Consider the following 12,908-nt stretch of genomic DNA (forward strand, 5'->3'; position numbering starts at 1 on the left):
AGGATCTTATTTTTGGAAGAGTATATGTCGAGCTTGGGATATCCTGAAGGAAGGTTTTATTTGGTGCATTGGAGATTTGGAACAGAACTTTTGGTTTTCTAAATGGAGAAGAAAGGGGCGACTGTGTCAGGAGATGGATTATGTTCACATTTCTGATTCGGATCTCAGGATCTTGGACCTTAGGTCATCTGGACAGTGGAACCTTGAGAATATCTATTCTCCTCTGAATCAGTCTCTATAGAGCAACATTAACTCTTACAACTCAGATGTTCAAGCTGGTTCAGAGGTCGGTTGGTGTTGGACTGGTGCGGTTTCAAAGGTTTATGATGCTCATAGTGGTTATTTGTGGCTCAGTAAGAAGATGTTTAGTTGGGAGGATAGGGGTAATTGGCTTTGGCTTTGGCGTCAACATGATCCGGAAAAGCACAAATTTCTGCCTGGCTATGTCTTCGGGAGGCTCTTCCTACTGCTGCATTTCGTTTTAGGAGGGGCATTTCACACACGGATAGCTGTCCACGATGTTTCTCAGGTCAGGAATCGGTATTACATTGTATTCGGGATTGTCCAAAAGCCCAACTTGTTTAGCAAGCTTTAGGGATCTCCGATCAACCAGTGGATTTGATGAGTTGGTTCTTACATAATAGCAAACAACGCCCCTTTAGATTCTTTTCTGGTCTCTGGTGGATTTGGTGTTCGAGGAATAACGAGATCTTTCATCCTCACGACCATTGGACCACAGACAAGGTGATTGGTATGGCTTTGTCCATGGAAAAGGAGCTCCGAAATATTTTTGAGTTGCAACGACTGTCTATCCCCTCAACCATTAGTGGCTCTTGGATTCCCCCCTCAGTGGGTACCTTTAAGATTAATTGTGATGCTAGCTATCCTGGCAGTGGTGTTCGAGTTGGTTTTGCTTGTGTTAGCAGAGATTGGAAGGGATGGTGGCAACGAGGCTATCTGGGAACAATTGAGAGTCGTAGCATTTTGTAAGGAGAGTTGTTTGCTATTTGGAGAGGCTTTCTTTTAGCATGGGACTCGGGACAAAGAGACATTATATGTGAGACAGATTGTGTGGAGGCTTTTACTATTGTCAATAATTTACAAGATTGCTCTGGGTTTATTGATCCTTTGGTGTTAAAAATTCGAGATATCATGTCTTGGAAATGGCGTGCTGATCTTCGGTTGATCTTGAGAGATGCAAATACAGTAGCAGATATCATGACAAAGACCGCAATGAGAACCCTTTCTCCCCAAGTGGAGCTTCCGTTGCCTTGGAAAGAATTTGAGAGTAGTATTCAGTGGGACTGCCTTTCTTAAGCAGTTCTTGTTTTTTTTCTCGTTCTTAGTTTTTGTTTATTTCTTTTAAGTCACAAAAAAAAAAACATTTGCGCCCTAAATATAGAAAGGTAATGATATTCTCTTTAAATTGGTTACAACTTAAGGACTAATTTTTTTTATATTGGAGGAGTGTGTGAGTTGTGTTCGGTTATGGTATATACAGGTGTATGTTGGACACAGGTGTGGGGCAGGGAGAAATCGGACCGTCCGAGTTTTTTGTTAAAAAATTTGTTGACCACAAATTGGACCGTCCAATTAGTTTTTGTTTTTTGTTTTTATTTAAAATCAAATCGGACCCTCCGTTTACACTTTTTTTTTCTTGAACTGAAAACGGCAAGGTTGCGAGAACCGGACCGATCCATAAACCGATGAGATCACTGGTTCAATGGTTCACTGGTTCGACTGGGATTTAACCGGTTTAATTAAATATTAAATAAAATTATTAAAAACTTTAAAAATAATTTTAAATATATAAATTCAATAATTTCTAACTTAATAAAATTTAAAATTTCACATAATAAATTATCCATAACTTAATATTAGAGGTTCACAAATAACTTCAAACATCAAAGTTTATAACTAAACAACTTCATAGATCATTAAGGAAGAGAATTATAGTGATATTAAGAATTTGAAAAGTGTCACGTTCAACTCTTAAGTAACAAGTTTAAAAACAGCACAATTTCTAGAAATTTGGGTAGCAAGTAGCAGCAAAATATAAGCACATGAATCCAAAAAATTGCAATTAACATGAGAAAAGCATTGATTGCATGTACAGAGGCAGCATCAAACTTAATTTCACAAGTACAGTTTAGCATGACAGCAGGTAGAATCAGGTCACATGAAACAGAAACAGCATAGTAATGATCACACCAACATCATTCAGCAAACAAGCAGTATTAGGCCATGTTTGATAATCAAGAACGGAGTAATTATCAGGCCTAGAATCCTCTAACAACAACCTAGCTACCTAACAACATATATATCTATCTATTCTAACAAACAGAATTATTAAGAACTCCACAGAACATGAACTCCTCCTCTTAGAATCCATAGTATGAGCAAGTGAAGGCTCCAGCAGCCGATCATGGAGTAGAGTTCCACGCCATTCAACCATTCATACACAACTTTCCCCACTAATGGACCGTATAACACATACTGTATTTATCAAATTGAAAAGACACAAGTAGTTAGACTTATTCTATATACATAACAGATGCATCACATAATATAATATACCTTGAATAATCCAAAATTCTCCTATGGCCAGCTTGATAAAGGAGCCCTATCCATTTCACTGCACTAGGTTCTGCTAGTTTAAGATATTTACAAACCTTGTTAAATGTATGTATGGTATCTTTCTTCTGAGGAAAAACTCTTACTTTTGTAGCTTTCTTTTCTTTCTGTATTCTCCTAAAGCTGAATAGAGCTCCAAAAAACTATGGCAGCCAACAAGCAGAAACTGGAAAAGATCCCAAAACTAAACAATAATGATAATATCAAAGAAGAAGGAAAGAAAACAAAAAAGAACCAAATTGTTTTTTGTTTCAATTGGGGATCTCTTACAATCACCACGTTTGAGATATAACTAGAAGCATTTATTCCTACATCACATATTTATAAAGGCAGATCAAACTAGTGTATGTGTGTATCAAGTTACTTCAATGCCCCCTGGCCCCTGGCCCCCTCCTCATACATGTCTCTTTCTCATCATTCATACCAATTTCTTAATTCTATATTATGATTAATCATCAATCTAACTAAAATTAATAACAGAATTAATAAAAGAAAGTAAAGAAACAGAGCAGAAAGCAGGGATAAGGCAGGGGACTTGGAATGTAGCAGAGACTGACTGGAAAATGAAAAGGGGAAGAAGAGCAAAAGTAGTGCCGCCCAGAGAGATTCAGCTTCTCTCTGTGGCAGTGACGAGAGCTGAGTGGGGGTAGAAGCGTTTGAAGGGAAAATGAGAGGCGAGAAGAGAAGAGGGAAGGTAAGAATGGTGGTCAGCTTTCTGGACATGGGTCACCGGAGACTGCTGTTGTTGGCTGAGAGCGAGACGAGGAGGAGACGATGAGGCGGGGGCTGCTGGTGCTTGGTTGAGAGAGAGAGAGGGAAGTAACATCGTAGTGGGTTAGGGATTTGGGTGAGTAAGACTGATGAGAGGGAGGGAGAAGGGAGAAGGGAGAAGGGATGCCGTGGTGGTTGCTGGGAGCTGATGTTGGCGGCGGTGTTTTCTCTCAAAGGTTAGGCAAATTAGGGATTTGGTTGGAATGTGAGAGTGAGACAAAAGGGAGAGGGTCGGGTGTTTTGGGGGGTGGGTTTTTTTTAGAACCGGTTTTTGACCCGGCCGGTTCATCGGTTAACTACCGGTTCGACTGGTTTTTAAACCGGTTTTTTGCAAGATGGTTTTGCGTGTCAACCGGACCGGCTATAAGACCGGTTTCCGATAAATCCGATTGAACTGGCCAGTCTGGTGCGGTTTTCAGAACCATGAAAAACCGACCCGCCGTCTACAATTTTTGTTTTTTTAATTTTTCCTTTAAATGAAAACGGACTCTCCGTTTTTAGATTTTTCTTTTTTTTAAAAATCAAAACGGACCCTCCGAATTTTATTAAAAAATATTTTTTTGTAGATTTCTTCTAATTGGACCGTCCGAGTTTCTTACTCTAAATTCCTCGGTTCGATTTTAGCCTCATGACACCACATGCATGGAAAGTGCCTCTATTATCCATAACGATGTATCATCCCATATCTTCCTCCATATTAAAAATAAAAAGCGTACAACTTACAACCTAATAATAAATGGGCAAAGTAAGATATTCTCTCTGAATTAGCTACAAGCATACACAAAGTTTTGATATATTACATTTTTTAATGCATTTAGATACTCATCGACTGATTTGACTTATTTCTCTTCTGTTGGTCTCTGGCTATTTTCCACTGAAGATATGTTAATGTTAGGATTTTTTTATTAAATTAAAAAATTCATTATTTTAAAAAAATCCAACTTTAAATATGAGAATAATCTATTCTTTTTTTGTTTGATTCGTACCAGTTCGCTCACTCAGTAACATGGCGAATTACATTATCATCACCCAGTATTGAATTTGATTTGGGAAAAAAATGAATAACCTTATGCTCATTGAATTTGATATTGGTATTTATATATGTACAACTAGATACATAAATAATGTCTTAACTAATTTATTAATTGTACAACTAGATACATAAATAATGTCTCCCTCAAGTTTGGCATATAAATGTTTAAAATGCCAAACTTAGCTATAAGACTATGAAACTGAGCTGTTAAAATGGGTTAGGTAAAGATGTCGACTAGTTGATGTTTGGATTTAACATGTATCAATTTGATAAATCTAGCAACTACTCTTTTTCGGATGAAATGGCAATCAACTTCTACGTACTTTGTGCGCTCATGGAAAATTAGATTAGTAGCTATGTGTATAGCTGATTGGGAATCACAAAATAACATGGTAGAATTAATGATGATATTGAAATCAAACATCAATTTTTTTAACCAACTAAGTTCAGCCGCCACTGCTGCTAATGCCATGTATTATGCTCCAGCTGAGGATCTTGATATTGTAGTCTGTTTGCTCGATTTCTAGGATATTAAAGAGTTGCCAATGAAAGTGTAGTAGTATGTGATGCTGCGTCTGGTGTCTGGACACCTTGCTCAATCTGAATCAGCATAGGCCATGAGCCATATGTCAGAGTTGGCTGGAAGAAACAAACCTTGTCCTGGACTTCTCTTCAAGTACCGAAGCATGTGGTGGAGAGCTGATAAACCACTATTTTATGATTTATATTGTGTTTAATTGTGTGGTATTATCAAGTCTTTGCCCACTTATTCAAATGATTTGCACGTATTTACAATTCCTTCCTAAAAATATTCTATAATTGAAAACATGCTTCCTAAAGACCTTTTAATTGTAAATTTTTACTTTCCTTTGTACCATTCGATGCCGTGATCTGTGTGTTAAGTGTTTCAGGCTTCATAGGGCAGGAATGACGTAAGGAATGGAGAGGAAGATTGCAAAAAAAAAATGGAAGGAAAACAACGAATTAAAGAGATGACCAGCGAGAAGTGACGCGAGTGCATGGCTCACGCGATCGCGCGAAATGGAGGAAATCACAGTGACGTGCTTGCATGCCTGATGCGACCGCGTGGTTTGGAAGCTGCACGAATGACGCGAATGCGTGGACGACGCGCACGCGTGGCACGGGAAACGCTGAGTGACGCGAACGCGTGGACGATGCGGTCGCCTGACGTGCGGGATCTGCAGAATTATAGAAGTCGCTGTCATAGATTCTGGGCTGCGTTTCAACCCAGTTTTCGGCCCAGAAACACATATTAGAGCCAGGGAACATGAAGAGACAAGAGGAAGAATTCATTTCGCATAATTTCTAGTTTTAGATCGGATTTTACTCCTTCCCTAGGTTTTTCTTTCTACATTCATAATTTAGGATTTGAAGATTTTTGGCTTTGGCTTTTAAGAAGAGTCTACCTCCGGAACAGGTCATTATAGTTTGTTATTTACTTTTCATTTACTCTTCCATATTTTTAATTTGTCCAGAGTTGATATTGGATTATTTTCAGAATTCATTAATACAATACGATTTTTACTTTTACTTAATCTCTTTGATTATTGTTTATTATGTCTCTTTTTATTTTTCCCATTAATTTTGTGAAGTCTATATTTATGATGATGGAGTAGTACCCCAACTTGATTGGGAGTTGATTAAAAGTAGAACCTTGAGTTGGAATACTCAAGAGTTCAATTGTAATTGGTTCATTGTTGGTTGGCTTGTTAGTCACTAACACTAATCCTTCCCATGGGAGAGGATTAGGACTTGTGAATAGAAGTTGACTTTTAATTTGACTTTCCTTCATTCGTTGAGGGTTAACTAAATGAAAACAATGACTAATTATTAATTGATCTTGAAAAAATTCCAACAAGGATAGAACTTCCAATTAATCTTCTCCCGGTCAAGATTTTTATTTAAATCATATAAATTCTCTAATTCAATTTTCTGTTCATCAAACTCAAAACCCATTTGGAAAACCTCTGATTGATAAAATAGCACATTTTCCTGCAACTCGTTGGGAGATGACTTGGGACTCATACTCCCAGTATTTTATTTCTAAACTTTGTGATAACTCTTTTCTAAATTGATAAGTGAATTTTTTGCCGGTTAAGAACTGTACTTGCAACGCCATTTTTCTAATTAATTCTTAATCTGCCAATTTCCGCCCTCATCAATTTTTGGCGCCGTTGCCGGGGAAGTTGCAATAGTGTGCTAATTTATTGATTCGAATTTATTTAATTGCATTTTTCTTTTTATTTTGCTACTATGAGCTGCATGTTTCTTTCATTGAATGACGCGTTCACTTTCTGATCCAAGCTTGCCAGTATTTGACCCTGAGATTGAAAGAACTATTTCACGTATAAGGCAAGCTCGACGTCGGTTAGTCCTCTTCGAGGACGAATCTGAAACGTCATTTAAGGAAGAAATAAGCTCCCTTTCTACTGATTCAGTTGATCTACGTGCAGGTGACATGGCAGCACCTAGGAGAGTCACTATCCAAGAGGCTGGAGCCCCTGATTTTACACTGCAGTCGTATCAAGCGCACCACCCAGCGGTCACTGTGGATTTTAAAATAAAGACTAAACTACTCAACTTGATGCCCAAGTTTCATGGCTTACCTGCTCAAGAGCCTATCAAGCACTTTAGGGATTTTCAGACAGCTTGTTCTACTATTAAGCGCGATGGTACTGATGAAACTTCTATTCTATTAAAAGCCTTCCCATTCTCTCTTGAGGGAAAGGCAAGAGATTTGTACTACACTTAACCTGGAGCAACTGTTTCTAATTGGGATACGCTTAGAAGAGAAGTTTTGGAGAAATTTTTTCCAACTGAGGTTACCAATAAACTGAGAAAAGACATTTCCATGATCGTTCAGGATGAATCTGAGACTCTCTACGAATATTGGGAGCGCTTCAATAATCTTCTGGAAGTATGTCCCCACCATATGATTGACAAGATAGTGTTGCTCGGCTACTTTACACAAGGCATGAAATATCAAGATAAGACCACATTGGAAGGTACTAGCAATGGGTCTATGAAAAAGTATAAGACTACTGATGAGGCATGGCAATTGATCAGCGACTTAGCTGAATCTACTAGGAATAACAAGAAGAAACAAAGTCGGTCAAGAGCTGTTGCAGAGGTATCCTCTAGCAAAGAGACTACTGCTCTAACTCAGAGCTTATGTGAAATGACCAACTTACTGAAGCAGATGCAATTGAGTCAACAACTAGCTCAGCAAGCCCAGCCTTCTCCACCACAGCAAAGCCAACAGTTGGTTCCCCAAAGAGTATGTAGGATCTGTGCCGATTACAGTCATTATACTGATGAATGCCCACAACTCCAACAGGAAGACAATCCTGTGGCAGCCACTCATAACTTCTATGACTGCCCCAATCAAGGGTACAATCAAGGTGGCAGCTACAACCATGGATGGCAGAATAACCCCAACCAAGGTTGGAAAGATAATTCTAACCAGGGTTGGAGGGACAATCATAATAGAGGAGGCAGAGATAACAATGGAAACCAGAGGTGGAATAACAATAACAACTTCAGGCAGCAGAATCAGAATCAGGCCTACAAAGCACCTCATCTAAGAAAGCCTCAGGCATCTCAGTAGACCCCTCAGATCACTTATCCCTCTTCATCTTCTAATGATGAATTACTACAATCTATTGATCGGAGACAGCAGGCCATGGAAAACAACCTTACTTCTATTCTAAATGGTATGAACTCTACCTTGCAAGCCCTTGTCTCACAGATTGGATCACTGAATAACTCTAACAACCAGTCTTCGAGCTCTGGTGGACTCTCCTCTCAACCATTACCCAACCCCAAGGGTGGCATCAATGCCATTACCCTAAGATTTGGAACCACACTGCAAGAGAGGAATTCTGAGGAACCAAGCCCACCAGAACATGCCCCAGCTACGGACATGGTTGAGGTAGAGGATGTTGAAGAAGAAGATAAAGCACAAGGCATGGCTGAAGCAGAAGCAGCCCAACCAAGAAAGGCAGAACCCCAGCAAGATGATGCTGTAAAAGACACCACTCCTATTCCATTTCCACACCTTGCTAAGAAGCCCAGAAAGTAGATGGAACTCGATCCCAAAATGGTAGAGATCTTCAAAAAGGTTGAGGTAACTGTTCCCTTTTTTTGATGTTATTCAGCAAGTACCTAAATACGCAAAGTTTCTAAAAGAGTTATGCATACATAAAGATAAAATTAATGAATTAGAAACTATTCCTTTAGGTATTTCTATATCTGCTTTAATGGGAAATATACCTGAAAAATGTAGTGACCCAGGCCCATGCATGGTTAACTGTACCCATTGGAGGTGTGATATTTTCTGACTGTATGTGTGATTTAGGAACGTGCATGAGTATTATGCCCTTGTCTATATATAATGCTTTAAGGCTCCCTCCCTTAAAAAGGTCGGCAGCTCGTTTTGTGTTAGCAGATAAAAGTATTATCACAGTGGTTGGAATTACTGAAGATGTGTTAGTGAGCATTAAGGGGCTCACGTTTCCCATTGACTTCTATATCTTGGAGATGCCCCAAAATGACTCAGGAAGGCCTTCGTCAATCCTGCTTGGAAGACTGTTTTTGAAGACTTCAAAATTCAAGCTGGATGCCTTTTCGGGAACCTATTCCTTTGAGGTAGATGGTAGAACAGTAAGCTTCAATCTGGATGAAGCTATGAAGCACCCCTAGAAGATCACTCCATATTCCAATGTGACATCATTGACGAAATTATAGCTGTAACTCCTCAGGAAGAGATGGAAGAGAACCACATGGAGCACGATCCAAGTGTGGGGACAACCTCTGAACATATTGAAGATTCATTACCATTTTCACCAGCCCCAGATAATCCAGAACCAAACCATGAGTGGAAAATAGAATTAAAGCCCCTTCCTCCACACTTCAAGTATCCATACCTTGAGGACAAGCATAAGTTTTCAGTCATCAATGCAAGGGAGCTCACTTCCCAACAAGAAGAATAACTGCTTAGTGTATTGAGGACGCATAAGAAAGCAATTGGATGGAACTTGGCGGATATAGTAGGCATCACCCCTTAAGTTTGTGAACATAGAATATTCTTAGAGGAAAGAACAAAGCCTGTCCGTCAACCTCAGAGAAGATTGAATCCCACCATCTTAGAATTTGTCAAGAAGAAAGTAACCAGACTACTTGAAGCAGATATCATTTACCCCATTTCAGATAGTGAATGGGTCAGTCTAGTACAAATGGTGCCCAAAAAGTCTGGAGTCACAACAATAAGGAATGAGCAAGGAGAACTTCTGACAACCAGAGTGCAGAACATATGGAGAGTTTGCATTGACTACAGGCGTCTCAACCAAGCCACTCGCAAGGATCATTATCCCTTGCCATTCATTGATCAGATGCTTGATCGCCTGTCAGGTAAATCTCATTGCTGCTGTCTAGATGGTTATACGGGTTATTTTTAAATCCATATAGCTCCTGAAGATTAGGAAAAGACAAGTTTTACATGTCCTTTTGGGAATTATGCTTATAAAAGAATGCCCTTTGGCTTATGCAATGCACCAGCTACTTTCCAAAGGTGTATGATGATTCTTTTCTCTGATCTCATTGAGACCTGTATGGAAGTTTTTATGGATGACTTTAGCGTATATGGTGATTCATTTAGCCTTTGCTTGGATAGTTTATTGGTCCACGAAATCACAATCACACTTTTGTAATTCTGCACAACTAACCAGCAAGTGCACTGGGTCGTCCAAGTAATACCTTACGTGAGTAAGGGTCGATCCCACAGAGATTGTCGGCTTGAAGCAAGCTATGGTTATCTTGTAACTCTTAGTCAGGATATCAATAATTCTCAGGTTTAATTGTAAAAAGTAAAAGAACATGAAATAAATACTTGTTTTGCAGTAATGGAGAACAGGTTGAGGTTTTGGAGATGCTATATCTTCTGAATCTCTACTTTTCTACTGTCTTCTTCTTCATGCACGCAAGACTCCTTCCATGGCAAGCTGTATGTTGGGTTTCACCGTTGTCAATGGCTACCTCCCATCCTCTCAGTGAAAATGTTCAACGCGCTCTGTCACAGCACGGCTATTCATCTGTCGGTTCTCGATCATGTCGGAATAGAATCCAGTGATTCTTTTGCGTCTGTCACTAACGCCCCACAATCGCGAGTTTGAAGCTCGTCACAGTTATTCAATCCCTGAATCCTACTTAGAATACCACAGACAAGGTTTAGACCTTCCGGATTCTCAAGAATGGCTGCCAGTAGATTCTAGCTTATACCACGAAGATTCTGGTTAAGGAATCCAAGAGATATCCACTCAATCTAAGGTAGAACGGAGGTGGTTGTCAGGCACACATTCATAGGTGAGAATGATGATGAGTGTCACAGATCATCACATTCATCAAGTTGAGGAACAAGTGATATCTTGGAATAGAAGCAAGCGTGTTTGAATGAAAAACAATAGTAATTGTATTAATCCATCAAGACACAGCAGAGCTTCTCACCCCCAACCATGGGGTTTAGAGACTCCTGCCATAGAAGATACAGTATGAAACATGTAAAGTGTCATGAGATCAAGATACAATAGCAAAAGGTCCTATTTATAGTGAACTAGTGCCCTAGAGTTTACAAGAATGAGTAAATGACATAAAAATCCACTTCCGGGGTCCACTTGGTGTGTGCTTGGGCTGCGAAGCTTTCATGTGTAGAGACTTTTCCTGGAGTTAAACGTCTGCTTTTGTGCCAGTTTGGGCGTTTAACTCCAACTTTTGTGCTAGTTCCGGCGTTAAATGCCGGGAATTCTGAAGCTGATTTGAAATGCCGGTTTGAGCCATCAATTCTCGGGCAAAGTATGGACTATTATATATTGCTGGAAAGCCCAGGATGTCTACTTTCCAATGCAATTAAGAGCGCGCCAATTGGGCTTCTGTAGCTCCAGAAAATCCACTTCGAGTGCAGGGAGGTCAGAATCCAACAGCATCTGCAGTCCTTTTTCAGCCTCTGAATCAGATTTTTGCTCAGGTCCCTCAATTTCAGCCAGAAAATACCTGAAATCACAAAAAAACACACAAACTCATAGTAAAGTCCAGAAAAGTGAATTTTAAATAAAAACTACTAAAAAATACTAAAAACTAACTAAAATTTACTAAAAACATACTAAAAACAGTGCCAGAAAGCGTATAAATTATCCGCTCATCACAGCACCAAACTTAAATTGTTACTTGTCCCCAAGCAACTGAAAATCAAATAGGATAAAAAGAAGAGAACATACTATAGAGTCTAAAATATCAATGAAACTTAGCTCCAATTAGATGAGCGGGACTAGCAGCTTTTTGTCTCTGAACAGTTTTGGCATCTCACTTTATCCTTTGAAGTTTATAATGATTGGCATCTATAGGAACTCAGAATTCAGATAGTGTTATTGATTCTCCTAGTTAAGTATGTTGATTCTTGAACACAACTACTTTATGAGTCTTGGCCGTGGCCCAAAGCACTCTGCTTTCTAGTATTACCACCGAATACATCCATGCCACAGACACATAACTGGGTGAACCTTTTCAGATTGTGACTCAGCTTTGCTAGAGTCCCCAATTAGAGGTGTCCAGGGTTCTTAAGCACACTCTTTTTGCTTTGGATCACGACTTTAACCGCTCAGTCTCAAGTTTTCGCTTGACACCTTCACGCCACAAGCACATGGTTAGGGACAGCTTGGTTTAGCCGCTTAAGCCAGGATTTTATTCCATGTGGGCCCTCCTATCCACTGATGCTCAAAGCCTTGGATCCTTTTTATTTTTACCCTTGCCTTTTGGTTTAAAGGGCTATTGGCTTTTTCTGCTTGCTTTTTCTTCTTCTCTCTCTCCTTTTTTTTTCTCTTTTTTTTTCACTGCTTTTTCTTGCTTCAAGAATCAATTTGATGATTTTTCAGATCCTCAATAACATTTCTCCTTTTCCATCATTCTTTCAAGAGCCAACAAATTTAACATTATTTAAACAACAAATTCAGAAGACATATGCACTGTTCAAGCATTCATTCAGAAAACAAAAAGTATTGTCACCACATCAAACTAATTCAACTAGTTTCAGAGATGAATTCAAAATCCTGTACTTCTTGTTCTTTTGTGATTAAAGCATTTTTCATTTAAGAGAGGTGATGGATTCATAGGACATTCATAGCTTTTAGACATGAACCTTAAATTTCATTAATCATGGATGAAGAACAAGATTCAAAAATAAATATAAGATAAGACCAATAGTAATAAAAAAAATTGAAAACAGAAATTTAAATGACTCTAAAATAGATTCCTAATGATAGAGGTTATCACAGAGTTAGGACTCAACAACCTTGATTTTGAGAAGTGGATGCTCCCTCAACTTGTGGGGTGTTTGACCCTTCAAGGGAGAGCTTCTGGCGCTTCAGCTCCTGTAGCTCACGCCCCTGCTTCTCTTGTTCCT

At 39.1% G+C, this 12,908-nt stretch overlaps 1 non-coding gene and 1 pseudogene across 1 annotated transcript; both read right to left on the minus strand.

The window, feature by feature from the left end:
- The window catches only part of LOC127747619 (uncharacterized), a 101,095-nt pseudogene that overhangs the window by 48,650 nt on the left and 39,537 nt on the right, over window positions 1-12,908 (minus strand).
- Window positions 7,290-7,397, minus strand: LOC127748228 (small nucleolar RNA R71). The gene has a single exon (XR_008010170.1). It is a non-coding gene; the product is annotated as a small nucleolar RNA R71 (small nucleolar RNA).

The sequence above is a fragment of the Arachis duranensis genome, chromosome 5 (genome assembly GCF_000817695.3).
Source record: "Arachis duranensis cultivar V14167 chromosome 5, aradu.V14167.gnm2.J7QH, whole genome shotgun sequence".
In the NCBI taxonomy this organism is placed as follows: Eukaryota; Viridiplantae; Streptophyta; class Magnoliopsida; order Fabales; family Fabaceae; genus Arachis; species Arachis duranensis.